Genomic DNA, 15205 nt, shown 5'->3' with positions numbered 1-15205 from the left:
AACAAGCAGTGGAAAGGCTACCACCTATTTAAGGCAAAGAGGGAAAAATGGAACAAGCCAATCTTTCCAGACAAAGCAAATGATGAGTATTAATGTACAGTCAGTTTAGACTTCTGACAGGGCCTCTCTCCCCAAAATATTTGCATTGTATAGTTAAAAATGACAGTATTAATACATTTAAAAATGACAGTATTAATACATTCTGGTTCCATGACCCTCTTCATGGTGGTTGACTGGAAAGGTTGATAGTGTGCCTGAGGTTTCCAGTCATTAGGAATTTCCTTTTCTGTGCTGATTATTGCAGTGTTTGTGAGCAGGGGTGATCCAGGCAGATCCTTTCCATCCCACAGAGGTGTGGGCTGTGGGGACAGCACATTTCCAACGCCAGAGAAAGGGCTTTCAGAGAGAGCTGCCAGGTCACTACAGTGTTTGTCATTGTTCCAGCCTCCCTGGGAGTCTGGGTTAATCTAATTAACACAACAGGGGGAACAAGGTGACAATAAAAATTAGAAGCCCTGAAGAACTCTCTTATGTGTGACTGGGAATGACAGGCAGTGCAAGGAATGCAGAGCAGGAGGATGCTCAGGGGTGAGGACTGAGCAAAGAAGCTTTTTTTTTGTACTCATAACGCTAAGCTGGCATTTTTTTCCACACTATCTACTCTAAGCACCTACTTCAGGAATTCTGAATTGCCCACTGTGTTCTTACCTATCTCTGAATTGGCAAGACAGCTCTGCTCATAGAATCACAGAAAGGTTTGGGTTGGGAGGGACCTTAACGCCCATCCAGTCCCACCCCCTGCCACTATCCTAGGGTGCTCCAAGCCCTGTCCAACCTGGCCTTGGACACTTCCAGGGAATAAAAAAATTGAGAAGGAAAGCAATAGAATGTAGTGATTCTCTTCAGGTACTGATTCTGTAGTGTCTACATGTGCATAAATCTTCCCCGCTTCAAAAAAGAACATGAGGAACTTTGAAAACTTAATTTTCTCAAAGTTCAAAGCCAAAGATTCCGAAACACCTTGACATTAGTGGAGGCAGGTGGAAGAAAGTTGATGTCTTTTTATTTTTTTCATGAGCCATAAAAAGCAGGGGTTTTGGTAATAATTTAGCAACAATACACAACACTTCCTTAAAAAAACTAGTTAAAACAAGCCATGGAAGCCATTTAAATAGTACTGTTTAAAAGGAGTTCCAAGCTAAGGGATAGTGGGATGAAACTGTCAATAGATACCAAAAGTTTTACTCCCATAAAACAGCAGGCATTTTTGGAAGCTTTGTTACATTCTTCTGTATTCTTCACAGAACTCCCTGCTGTGCTGCAGGAACAGGTATGCTGAAGGAAATCTTCCACAAGGCAGTTTCAATTCATGAGACTTTCAGGGTTCCTTTTCCTACTGGTTTCAGTGGTTTGTTTTGCAGAAGTCTGGTGGGTTGCTGTGCATGGGGAGGGGGGACCTAAATCCACAGCACAAGTGGAGGAAGAGCTTTCACAAACTTCCAGGCTTAGCACATGTCCTGGTCCTGAACACTTAACCTCCAGCAGGAACAGTTACAGAGAAAACAGTCTGTTCAAAAGAAGTCAGTGATACAGAGTTCTTGGACAATGAGAGGCCACAGCTGTTTCCACAAAGCAGCTGAAACCAAATTTTTAATGTCTTTTCCTGTGAAATAATTTACAGTGGTTTTGTGTAGCCATTGATCAGAGAATAGTCAAACAGGCCACCCTGTCCAGAAGGATTTTTCCAAGGCACCTACAGAAAATGAATAGCCAGCATCTGTGAATTTTTACTGAGAACAGGCATCTACTTCTCATCCCCAACCTACAAGTAAAAAGCCTTCTAAAACATATAGATCAAATACCAGAAATGTTGCAGCAGAGCATTGGCCAAAAGTCAAAGCATTCCCTGTGTGGTTCTCTAAGACATAATTTCTCTTCTTAGTTTCTGGCAGCTTTTTTATGATAAACGAGGAAAATATGATGAGAAGTCTTGGAACACTGAGTGGGGATGAGGAAGCAGTGTGAACTGCTTGACAGAGTGTAAAAAAGCCTACGAGGAGGAAGGAAACAGGAGAGAAAGTGGTTTGGCAGTCAGCCCGTGAGAGGAGGATGCAGAAACATGGTGATTAAGTGCGAGCCCCATATTGCTTCCTCTTCTAGGAATTCATACCCTCCTCAGGGTCTGTGCCCCATTCCCTGTCTTTGGTGGGAGTTGGGACTATATATTTTTATCTCCAAATAAGGGGGACAGGAGCTTCCAGGAGACAGCAAGAGCCTTCTGTGCGGGCACCCTTGGCCTGGGAGGAATCTTCGTCCGTATGCAATTTTGGGAGTCAGATGTCCAATTTTAGCACAGGGCTCCTGCAAGCCAACGACTGCTGTTCCACCCAGGAAAGAAAGCCCTGAGCCTTCATCTTTCCTGGGGAGTTGGTGCACCACTCTCAGCACTACAGGGACAGCAAGAACTTTCCCTTTTTTTTGAGCCCTGCACTGAAATGGCCAGTCTGACTCCCAAAATTCCATACGGATGAAGATTCCTCCCAGACAAAAGGTGCCACACCAGAAAGCTCTTGCTGCCCACGGAGTACCCAGGCTGGCCCACCAAGTGCACCTAACAGCCAAAGGTTCCAGGCTTTCTTTCCTGGGGATAAGGGCTGTTGTTTGCTTTTTTCAGCCCTGTGCTGAAATTGCCAGTCCGACTCCTAAAATTGAACACGGATGAAGATTCCTCCCAGACAAAAGGTGCCAGGACAGAAAGCTCTTGCTGCCCACAGAGTGCCCAGGCTGGCCCACCAAGTGCACCAGAAACCATAAAGGTAAGGTCTTTCTTTCCAGGGGAAAAGGGCTGATGTTCACTTGCAGAAATCCTAGGGCCGAAATAGGCAATCCAGCTCCCAAAATTGAATACGGATGAGGATTCCTCCCAGACCAAAGGTACCACACCAGAAAGCTCTTGCTGTTTATGGAGTGCCCAGGCTGGCCCACCAACTGCACCAGAAACCACAACAGTAAGTTCTTTCTTTCCTGTGGAAAAGGGGTGGGTTTCATTTTCAGGAATCCTGCGCTGAAACTGCCAGTCCGACTCCCAAAATTCCATACGGATGAAGATTCCTCCCAGACAAAAGGTGCCACACCAGAAAGCTCTTGCTGCCCATGGAGTGCCCAGGCTGGCCCACCAAGTGCACCTGAACCCCAAAGGTCCCAGGCTTTCTTTCCCTGGGATAAGGGCTGTTGTTGGCTTTTCAGAGCCATGCACTGAAATTGCCAGCCTGACTCCCAAAATTCCATACAGACAAGGATTCCTCCCAGACAAAAGGCACGAGCACAGAAAGCTCTTGCTGTCCCTTTAGTTCCGAGAGTGGCTCACCAACTGCCCTGGAGAGATGAAGGGTAAGCACATTGAATTTTGGGAGCTGGACAGCCAATTTCAGTGCATTGCTCCTGCAATGCACTGAAATTTCACCCAGAAAGGAAAGCCCTGACCCTCCGTCTCTCCAGTGCAGTTGATGCACCACTCTACTCATTCTCACACCAGGGCAAGAGAAGACATACCTGGAGCAAAAGTTCAGTCTCAGAGCTGCTGTTTGAGGCTGTGATGACCTGAGGCAGAGGTCGAGTCACCCCTCTCTGAACTCCCTGTGCTGCAGATACAATGGGCCTTCTGTGCAAAACATTCCCAGCTGGAGCAGAGCCACCAAATCTGTCAGCTTTTTGTTGCCTCTACAGAGGGTAGGGACATCACTGGCACAGAGCTATTGCTCCCTTACTACAGGGAGCAGCAAGAAGGCTGAAGGTGGCATGATGGGGCCATGAAGATGATCAGAGGGATGGAGCACCTCTCCTATGAGGAAAGGCTGGGAGAGCTGGGGGTGTTCATCTGGAGAAGAGAAGGCTCCAGGGAGACCTGAGAGCCCCTTGCAGGGCCTAAAGGGGTTCCAGGAGAACTGGAGAGAGACTGGGGACAAGGGATGGAGGAACAGGACAAGGGGAATGGCTTCCCACTGCCAGAGGGCAGGGATTGATGGGACAGTGGGAAGGAATTCTTGGCTGTGAGGGTGATGAGGCCCTGGCACAGGTTGCCCAGAGAAGCTGTGGCTGCCCCATCCTTGGAAGTGTCCAAGGCCAGGCTGGACGGGGCTTGGAGCAACCTGGGCTGGTGGAAGGTGTCCCTGCCCATGGCAGGGGGTGGGATGAGCTTTAAGGTCCCTTCCAACCCAAACCATTCTATGTTTATATGATTCTAAGTTGAGGATGCTTGGGATGATTCTGATTGGTAAAGAAAACTAATTGCATGATAACTCTTCCTTAGCTAAGCTGAGATTGCCTGGGAGCCTCGTGGAGTGTGATGAGTGGTCACAACGTGGGTATCTGGGGCAGGAGGGACTTTTGTATGGAAAGACTTCACCGGAGGAGAAGAGTGCGGGGGATTCTCTGTCACCAGAACATCCTACACAAGCGAGTGTGCAGGAGAGGGCGCCAGACAGCAAGGAGTAACTTTGGTGTGAAAACCAATAAAAAAGGAAGCGGACAACTACTTTAAAGTTTTGGCTGAGGTTATATTTTGCATAACCTCAGAGAGTTAGAGTGGGTGACTGAGCATCCATGGTTTTGGTAGCTAGTGCATTCCACATTCGTGGCTACAGGCAGGATATATGAACATGGGCTGAAAATCTGATTCCTGTCACTCATGTCAGCATCTCCAGCCTTTGATCAGTCAGGAGCATAACCTTTGTCACCCCTCTGGAAGTAGATGTGTGAGAGCAAGCTCGGCAGGAACTGTTCAGCTTCCCTTATTTTTACTGTGTTGCCCCAGTACCTCAGTTACAGCCCTGGATACCAGTCCCTACAGTGAAATAGTTCCTTGTTAAACTGGAAAATTCCCTTACAAAGACTCTCCATTGATCCAGTGAGCGTTGGCTGCCTGCATTCCTAGAATATGGAATGAGGCAACACACACCAAGGTTACAGCTTGGGCTGTGTTTGTTTTCAGGGCTGTAGCAGTACAGGGCTCCTGGCAGACAGGAGGAACATTCAGGAGACAGGACACTGGAGCCCTGTCAGACAGGTCTCCTGACTCCTTTTGCCCTGGCACAGCCAGCAGTTAGGGGAACTGCACTGAGTGGCAGCGACTTCCACCCCTCCTGTCCCCAAACAGAACGTGCTTCCTCAAAACAGCTTTTCCTCCCTCTCCTAAACCTAAATACAGACAGAGCTGTCGCTTGTGGAACTCACTCTAGTGATGGAATGGCATCCATGGTGGCCACAGTTGGGGCTGGTACTTCCTGGACCCCACCTGCAGGGCTGCATCCAGCTCTGGGACCCCAAAACAAGTGAGATGTGGAGCTGTTGGAACAAGTCCAGAGGAGGCCACTGAGTTGATCTGGAGCCAGGCTGGGAGAGCTGGGGGGGTTCACCTGGAGAAGAGAAGGCTCCAGGGAGACCTGAGAGCCCTTTGCAGGGTCTAAAGGGGCTCCAGGAGAGCTGGAGAGGGACTGGGGACAAGGGATGGAGGGACAGGACACAGGGAATGGCTTCCCACTGCCAGAGGGCAGGGAGAGATGGGAAGAAATTCTCCCCGACCCTGGTAGTGTTCAAGGTGTTCCTGCCCATGACAGGGGCTTGGAATGAAATGAGATTTAAGGTCCCTCCCAGCCCAAACCATTCTGGGATTCTAGGATTCTACATGAACTTTGCTTTATTTTCCCTTGTTTTCTGGTTTATTTTTCCTTGTTTTCAGAGGATTTTCATTTTGCACAAAGCAAAAGTCTGGAATAGCTCAAGCTATCACTGAGCCCTCCTCCAGACCTTTTTTGTGCTTTATTGTTTTTGTCCATGGCCTAACAATGCAAGCAGTGCCTTGAGCTGGGACCAGCAGCCAAGTGGCCACCAGCGATAAAGAGAAGGAAGGAGGAGCAAGGGAGAGTTTGACCTCACCACCTTTGTTTAGATTGCTGGTTCTTTTTAGAGTTTCCTCTTCTTATTCTTTCAAGTGCTTGGGGAAAGAGAAGGGAACTGTAGCCAGACCATTATGTGTGTTTAGCCCATAATATAAACATTTTTATCGTCTCTCTTTTTTTTTTTTCCCTTTATTTTATTGGCAGTGGTTTAAATAGCTACAGAAATAGCAGAGAAACGGAGAAACTAAAATTTTGCAAGATTTGAATTCTGGGCAGCATGCCAAGTACCAGGTAATTTTTGGCAGGACTGCAAGGTTTGGTTTGCACACACTGCTTTCAGTCCTCAGCGGGGATGTGTGTGCTCAAAATGGGAGTCCAGTGGCTGGGACCTTCACAGCTCAATTGTACCATATAGACAAACTCCTCAAAAACTTCATTTTAAAATGACTGAGGGGCTGTTATAGGACATTAACACCCTTGATTTCAGCCTGCTGCCCACTTCTCTGTTCTCTGGTAATGACAGAGTACTGCAAGCCCCCAGTTCAATGCAGTAGTTACAGGGGCTGTGCAAAGGAACATCCAGTGTGGCATCAGAAATAAAACAAGGCCACTGCTGGTTCTTCTCTTGGTTCTTCAGAGGGGCAAGAGCTAATTTGTGCATCTAAACACATCAAGGGAAAACACATTAAGGCTCATACAAACAACTCCCCTCGAGCAGAAATTCTGTCTGGGTTTACATAAAAAAACCCACCACTGTGAGAACAATTAAACAGTGGACTAAGTTGCCAGGGAAGTGGTAAAATTTCCCCTCACTGGAAATATTCGAGGCTTGGCTTGCCAGAGCCCTGGACAGCCTAACTCAATGGCCCTGCTTCCAGCAGAAGTTTGGAGCAGATGGTCTCCAGAAGCCCCTTCCAAGCTGGATTTTTCTGTGATCTATCATAATGCTTCTAATCATCATGTTTCAAAGTTGGGATAACAGAAGAATGTTGTTATTTTCTCTCATGTCAGGCAAATGAGGATTCCAGTGCCTACGGAAATACTAACTTTATTATGGAACAGGAAAGGAAGGAAAAGCAATGGTTGCATTTCACTTTACAAACATTAGTGCAACCAACTGTGGTCAAAACCAATCTGGCAAAGTTGAACTGCACAGGTAACCAGGAGAATACAGGTCTCTGCTAAACATCATCAGAAAAGCAATAAAATCATCTTTTTTTGAGGGCCCTTTTAAAGCAGTAAACATGCCAGTGTGTTCAATACTGCACAGCAAAACAGCTGCACTTGGAATGGTGGATCTGTCAGAAATCAAGCAGTTTTTAGAATAAGTATCATGCTTTCCTATAAAAGCAAAATGAACACTGACACCTACATTGCTTTGGAAAGAAAACAGAATTACTAGTGACTTGAGAAAGTTTATCAGTTCTAAGTAGATCACTGTTATATAAACAAGGCCACTGCTCTTTCTTCTGTGAGATAGTTAAAGAGGCAGGAGAGAACCTCAGCCAGGTAACATGCTAAAAAAGCAGATTATTGTTATCCATGTTAGCAATTAGAGCAGCAAGGATGAGAAAGTCAGTGCAGAGGTCATAATACACCAGTTAATTACATTTGCTGTCCTAAAGGACAAGGAGAAACCCTGTGGCCAGATATTATCACCCAAATAATCAGAGTAGTTGTTAATTGGTAAGATTCTTGCTGCCTGCTTGGCCAGGAGATGCCTCCTGGACGTACTGGTGGTGCCCAGGAGGTGATGGCCTTTTGTCCAGGCAAATTCTTGTGTGAGTGCAGCTGATGTGGAGAGGAGCAGGATGCTAACAGGATTACAGGGTCAGCAGGTACCTCACCCCCCGCTGACAGATTAGCACATCGTGTCCTTTGTTGTGTGGCTTCCCCGTGCCAGAAGCCAGGCTTGGATGGATGGATTTAGGTTCTCAACAGCCAAACAATGAACAGAAAAACTTGTGAACATTTTGGGATCCATTTACTGGGAGTTCAAACCCTAGGAGTGCTGAGGTTTTTATAAAATTATCTGGAAGGAAAATGAGGCAGACGAGACCAGTCACTTCAGAGCAGGGAAAATACATCAAAAATCCAAACTGTTCAGCTTTCCTTTGTGCATCTCCTTTTGAACTCTTGCAGCTCATTCAGTGTGCAAGATGGTTTAGCAAATCCCATTTCATTTGCTACATATGCCTTCTTGGACAGACTCCTGACGAGAAGCTTCTCCATGGAAAATGGAGCCTTGGAACAGGAAGGCTGTGTTTAAACCCTGTGCTTAGTCTTAATGAATATACTCGGAATAAAAAGCAACCAAAACCATCTGTGGTCAGAAGAAGCAAATCCAGATGTGGTGGGGATTTAGTCCTCTCCTTCATTAATCATGTCTGCAGGATCATTCAGCTTCTGCAGCCTGCGCCTGCTGTCCTTTTGCAGGGCAGTTAATCACGCAGGAACATCAGCTCACTGGGGAGGAAAGTTTCGGTCACATCTTTGTTAATCAAATGGAAGTAGGATTTCTTACTCCTCTAAGAAGAGTCACTGTGGTTTCCTTAGTTAAGAAGGGAAAATGACAGGTCTAATTGCTAGATTTGGTGTCCTGCTGCACTGAAGTCTGTTCAGTGACAGTGTGATGTCAGCCTTCCTCTGTTACCAGGCTGCAAATCCCACCCCATAAACTCATTTCCAACATTTGGGAAGGCTTTTGTCTTCCCAGGAAGGTGTGGCTGCCCATTTGAAGCGGTAAAGAATCCACTGGATCTCCAAGGGCTGGATTTTCCTCCTGGATTTTCTGCTGAGATCAGTAGGCTGAGCTGTGCTTGTTTGCTCTCGTGTGAGCGCTGGGCAGCGGGAAGTGCCCTGAGCTGTGTTTTATTTACTGGTTCCTGTGAACCACCCTGATTTCTACCTGAGGGGACAAATCAATGTGTCATGTTTGACACTGAGGGAGCTCCAACGATGGATTTGTAAAGGCCTGTGCATTAGCTGCTTTGACATGAATGTCCTAACTAATTAAAATACAGCCTCTAATGGCAGCGGAGCAGGAATGAGCATCTCTAGCTGTGTCACCAGATTTCATAACTAGTGACTAAGCAGAGAAGAAAATGGTCTTTGAATTTACCAAATATGATGGGAGTGTTTAGTAAACAACAAAAGTTCCACACATGTATTTTATTTCATTTTTTTTCAATTTACATGTATACAAACTCGTGTAATTTCTTGGCCACTGGGACAGGCAAATGGAGCGTGCAACAGCTGGAGGTGATTCTCAGCTCTAGGATTCCTTGCTTTATAGGAAATAAAATCCAGAACCACATCTGAAAGTTTCTGATTTTTGCACCCCTATTCAGAACTTTCACTCCTGTCCTGTGACGTGTCCTAACAACCAGAGTTTCCCCCTTGCTGATTCCCACCGGTGTTGGGTTTGCTACAACTCTTCTTTCCTGTTCTTCCAGATCCAGCATTGCCCCTCCAGCCTTCCAAAAGGAGACTCCAGCTTCAAAGAGTCACAAGGCTGACATCAAAGGAGCAAACTTAAAGCAGTGTTCTCCTCAGGGTCCTGACAGGGCAGCTGACAGGGCCAACAGCACTCCTGCAGGAAAACCTGGGAGGGGAGAAGTCCAGGGGAACTTTTCACCACAGGGCTTGAAGATAAGGATTACAAAGTTAAGGCAAGGCAAAGTCTCTTGTTCTTGTGGGGTTACTGGTTTCAGAGCATTTTTTTTACTTAAGTACTCAAGGTGTGCAGAGCTCTTTCCCTTCTCCACAACCACTGCCTAGAGCTGTACTTGCATCAATCTGTTTATTTGTAACAAATCAGTTTTAGAATCTGTTTTAAAAGCAGCCTTGACGTGCAACTTGGTAATATGGCCTAAGTACTAACAGCTTGTGTATTTGATTATAAACATTATAACTTGCTCAAAATAGACTTACATGGGTTTGGTTGCACTCCATGTGAACTGGGAACCTAAGACACTTACGGATAGGAAAGAAAAGAGCAGAGCTCCTCTCCAGAGTTTACATTAGCAGTGTGCTGCTCTCCTAATTTTTGAGGAGGAATCCTGGGTAAGCAGCATTCTTATGCTTACCTGGTGTCTTTAATCTCAGGTGTCAACAGAGAGAGAAGCTTCCAGTCCTCATTACAGGGAAGCTTTCATGACCTCACCTCGCCCTCTGACAACTAAGAAAAGAGAGTTTTTACTCCAAGTTTTCAACCTCTCCACTCAAAAGTATTTATTTTTGGAGGGACGTGATGTGTCCTGTTTGGATATTGAGGATGGAAATTCTAGATTTGTAGCAAGGCTAATGTCTGGCTGAGCCTTGCTATGGGATAAGTGCATGTGTGTGTATGTGTGTGTGTGTGTTTATATATATATATACACATACATACTTACAATGCAAGTGGAGATCTACTGAACTTTGCCATGTCACCATTAATGCATTATGAGAACGTTTGATTGCAGGAAAGTGCCTCAGATTATGTATCAGATTCAATTCTGTGAAAAACCCAGACATTTATAAATGATTTGCAACCAAGCAGGGCAGAATGATGAATGTTACTTACAGTTTGGTATTTTATGAGCACTGGTATCCAATGAGTATTGGAGTGAATGTTGTTTACATGTTGAATGACAGTAAAACATAACTGAGAGAAAAATAAGGAGAGAGGAAGGCAGCCAGCAAAGCCTCCTCCTGCATTAGGTTGTGCACTCAGCAGCCTGATTATATTTTGATTCTCAAAACCTTTGAAAGATAGAGATAAAATTATATCATTTTACCACCATCTGCTATTGAAATGTACCTTTGCCTTGCTTTTCTTCCTTCACGAGTAGTTCAGACTGTCATCAATACTTTCTGCACTTACAAAAATAAGAGGTTTCATCTGATTTCTTTCTTTAATAAGTGACCACAAACACCATTTTTATCTCTTCCCTAGAACATTCAGTTCATAGATGAAGCAGCACTTCATATACTGTCTCCCCACCCCACCATACCTTTCATTTCATCTTGCTATAAGAAGAATATTTTTTATACCAAGAACAACCACTCACTGGAACAACCTCCCCAGGGGTGTGGTGGAGTCTCTGCTGCTGAAAGTTCTCAGGATGCAATGGCATGAGGTGTTAGGTAATCCCATTAGACTCCCTCTCCCACGAGAGGTTGGACCAGATGATCTTTTGAAGTCCCTTCCAACCTGACTCCGTGATTAAGAACCTATTAAAATCCACTCTCCTGTCTGTGGGTTCTCAGTGCTTCTTGCCAGTCCCTCAGAATCAGGGTAGTAGCTAAAGCACAACCAACTCTAACTTTCTCTTTAGGGCTATTTTATCAAAATGTCATTTTTTGTTCTCCAGCCTGAACAGCTGTACTTCTCTAGGAGTATCTTCTGCGGCTCAATTTTAAGACCTCCTTCCAAGCTTTTGAAAATAACTCTTAAGGATAACATTTTTATGTTACTTAGATAGAAAGGATTCAGAATATATTTCAGCCAACAGCCTGTCCTGAGAAAAGGGCTGTTTTTATCTTGCGACACATCTTCTTGAGACTACTCTCTGCAACCTGATTTTGACTTTCAGACAATAATGATTAAGAGTTTCCTCTAGCAGTAGATAATTATTATTTATGCAGGACAGTTCTATTCCATTTGCAGCTCGCTCTGTCAACAGCACCTTGTTATCCTGCCTACAAAGTCAGTGGGCTTAAAATGGCTCCTTTCCCTTGGGGAAATCTTCTAAGGTAGTTTTGGATAGTTAATCATCTCTCCTAATGGATTTCACACACATTTAACTGAAGTGCTTCTGTGACAAACTGTGTGTCTGAGGCCGTGACAGAGCACACACAGGGGGGGTGGGCACACACAGGGGGGTGTGAGCACACACAGGGGGGTTGGTCACACACAGGGGGTGTGAGCACAGAGTTCCCTCTGAAGCAAAGGGCCCACTCGAGTGCTGTTATGCAGTGTGTCAAAGAAACTGGTTCCTTGGCATGTCTCAGTTGCAATCAGACAAGGAGAAGCAGCCAACAAGGTGGCAAAGATTTCCCAGTCCCCCTGATGATACATTTGCACCTGTCAGCTCTGTGGTTAAGGCCCATGTGTTAGACCCACAACCACTGGAGTTCATTCCATGGTGTGCCCGTGGTGTTGAGAGTGGGTCTCGTGTCTGGGGCACATCAGGGTTCCATTACAGTCCCTCTGCAGGGAGATAATGAAGAAGGGATTGTGGAGACAACCTCCTTCTCCCTCCCTCCTGAACCAGAGCTGGAGGCCAGCACAAAATAAGGCAGTGTAGTGGCTGTGACTGCACTTCATGGGTACTACAGCTCCCAGGGCTTTCACTGGTGCCTCGGGGGTCCAGAGCCTGAGGCAGCTTGGACCTCTCTCCTGGTGTCACACTGCCACAGTGAAGTTACAGAGGCAGTGGAGACAGATTTCATTCCTTTGGTGGGCGGGAGGTGCTTCTCCTGGTCCTGCTTACTCAAGAATTCACTTTCTCTGTGGGATGGCAGAGCTCCATCACGTTGCCCTTTAGTATACAACCTTCTGGATATAATACAAAACAGGTGTTTAAAGAAGAAACTTTTAGGGAGAGTAAGGGGAAAAAAACCTCAAAGATCAGGATGTCATAGGAGAAAATGTGGGGAAGTATTTTTCTTGGTTCTGGTGGTATTCTTGTTTTCATTGATAGCTGCAGTGTGGATGTTATATCAGCCTAAAATCTAACATGGATTTCTTATCCTAGAGAGGTTGGTTTTGTTTTTAAGCAGGATAGAAATAGGATCATTTATATCTGTTCCTGACTTGGTTCACGTTTCTCATGGTATCTTTTTAAGATGCTTAGGACACAAGCCTTGCCATTAAAACACAGCATTTCCCTATCTTGAAAGGGAAATTACAGCCTTTAATTAGCTAACGTTTGTGAGATGCTTGGGGATCTTGGGGAGCAGGTAGTTCCAAGTATAAATGTTATAATTAAGTAAACTATTCAGTTCTCACTTTGTTTTTACCCTAGCTGTAATTAGACAGGGAAGTTTCCCATTCAGTGCACACGCCAACATCTGTTCTTGGGTATAAAGCTTCTGGGATCTGGCATATTTTCATCTGCTAAATGACGAGGCAGAATAGCAATCCAGTTTATGGCTCATGAATTTTCCACAGTTTCTCTCTCCAGGCTCCTAGAGCTTGACTTGCACATTCCACGTGACTGTGCGTTACGAAAAGCTTCTCAGCCACATTTGTTAAAAGATATGCTACATTGAGCAGAGCCTGAATTCTCTGAGTTGACACCTTTCAAATGCACAGCAGTAAACGGTGTTTCCTCCTCGGTGTCTGCTCGCACAGCTCCCAGATGTGGGGTGAGGAAACCCCCGCAGCAGAGCCCATTAAATGTATCCATAACAGAGCCTGATCCACGTGTGACCTCTAGAAGTGCTGTGCATTGAGTGTTATATCTCAGCTGAGAGATCTATAGACTTGTGAGACGCTGTTTCAGGGGTGCTCTGGGTGAGCCTGGTCTCCTCAAGGTAATTAAGCAATTGCTTAATTGCTCCATTACTCTTCAGTACAATGATCCTGTGCCCAGAGAGTGTGAGTTTCAGAAGGAAGGAGGCTCTTTAGCAGAACACCGAACTTGACGTTGCATATCATCTTCAATACTTCAAACCTGATCAAGTTTAGTGTTGGTTTTAAAAAGATTCACCCCCAAGATTTTTACCCATCCTGTGATCAACCGAGTGGCAAAGCACTCAACGTACCGACCCCACAACCCACGTAAGCAAACCTCAACTCTGCTGAAGCAATTTCACAGCCAGTGACAGATGTGTGCAGGCTGAATGAGAAGTGTTCAAGGCTAAAATGCATAACTTGCCATCACTTGTGAAGCCCCAGTGTGTCATCACCGTCCATATTCATTGCAGCTCATCAACTCCACGCAAAACATGTGAGGCACAATAACGATGGCACCCTGCCCATTGTTGGATTAGCACTATAAAAACAGCAGAACAGAAGATTATACCTTAGAAGTCACAGCTGGTCCAAAGCATCACTGAAGTTATTATTCAGAGGCAAGGAAATTTGGGTATCTGTTCTGTGCTGTCCTGTGAGAGGATCTGCACACTGGTGCTCTTGCATGTTTTAGGAAGTTGGCTCGATCACTGGGCAGTATTTACTGATATTTACTGGTGTGTATTTTAGTGCCTGCTTGTGCAGGTTTATCCTTCATCCTGGAATTGTGCCTTCTATAGCAACATTTAGCATTCCTGGTAAGAGTGGGAAGATACGGCCCTGAAGACTGAGTTATGAGTCATGGAATGGTTTGGGTTGGAAGGGACCTTAAGGACCATCTTGTTCTACCGCCTGCCATAGACAGGGACACTTTCCAGTATCCCAGGTTGCTCCAAGCCCCATCCAGAGCACAACCAATACAGTCATGGATCCTCCGGGAATAACCTCAAACACAAACCAGTTTGTAACCCTGTGTGGTGCATCCCAGCTTTTGTGTTGGGAGAGGCAGCCAGTGGTTGACTTGTGTGCTCTCTCTGCATCCCATGGGCTTTGTTAATTAGTTTTCTTTACAAAGCAAAATCATTCCAAGCATCCTCAACTTAGAATCCCAGAATGGTTTGGGTTGGAAGGGATCTTAGAGATCATCCAATTCCAAGCCCCTAGCCATGGGCAGGGACACCTTCCACTAGCCCAGGTTGCTCCAAGCCCCGTCCGACCTGGCCTTGGACACTTCCAGGGATGAGGCAGCCACAGCTTCTCTGGACAACCTGCCTTTAGCGTGGCCTGGTGTTTAAAGCGACCTCTATGGAAACTTCGCAGGGTCTGCGCGTGCCTCCAGGGGGACGCGGATTTTGCGATGGGGGTGACAAAGTGACGGTGGGAAGAGGAAGCAGCAGCGGGGGCAGAGCAAACCACGGGACGCGCGTGTCCGGAGGCGGAGGGCGGCGGGGCACCGCTGATGTCCCCGGCAGCCCAGGGGCAGTGCTGATGTCCCCGGCAGCCCGGGAGCAGTGTTGATGTCCCGGCAGCCCAGGGGCACCGCTGATGTCCCCGGCAGCCCAGGGGGAGTGCTGATGTCCCCGCAGTCCGGGAGCAGTGCTGATGTCCCCGCAGTCCGGAGCAGTGCTGATGTCCCGGCAGCCCAGGGGCAGTGCGGATGTCCCCGCAACTCAGGGGCAGTGTTGATGTCCCCGCAGCCCAGGGGCAGTGCTGATGTCCCCGGCAGCCCAGGGGCAGTGCGGATGTCCCCGCAGCCCAGGGGCAGTGCTGATGTCCCCGCAGCCCAGGGGCAGTGCTGATGTCCCCG

This window comes from Corapipo altera, unplaced genomic scaffold, assembly GCF_003945725.1.
Source record: "Corapipo altera isolate COAL_440 unplaced genomic scaffold, ASM394572v1 316, whole genome shotgun sequence".
Taxonomy (NCBI): domain Eukaryota; kingdom Metazoa; phylum Chordata; class Aves; order Passeriformes; family Pipridae; genus Corapipo; species Corapipo altera.
This window is presented reverse-complemented; position numbering follows the sequence as displayed.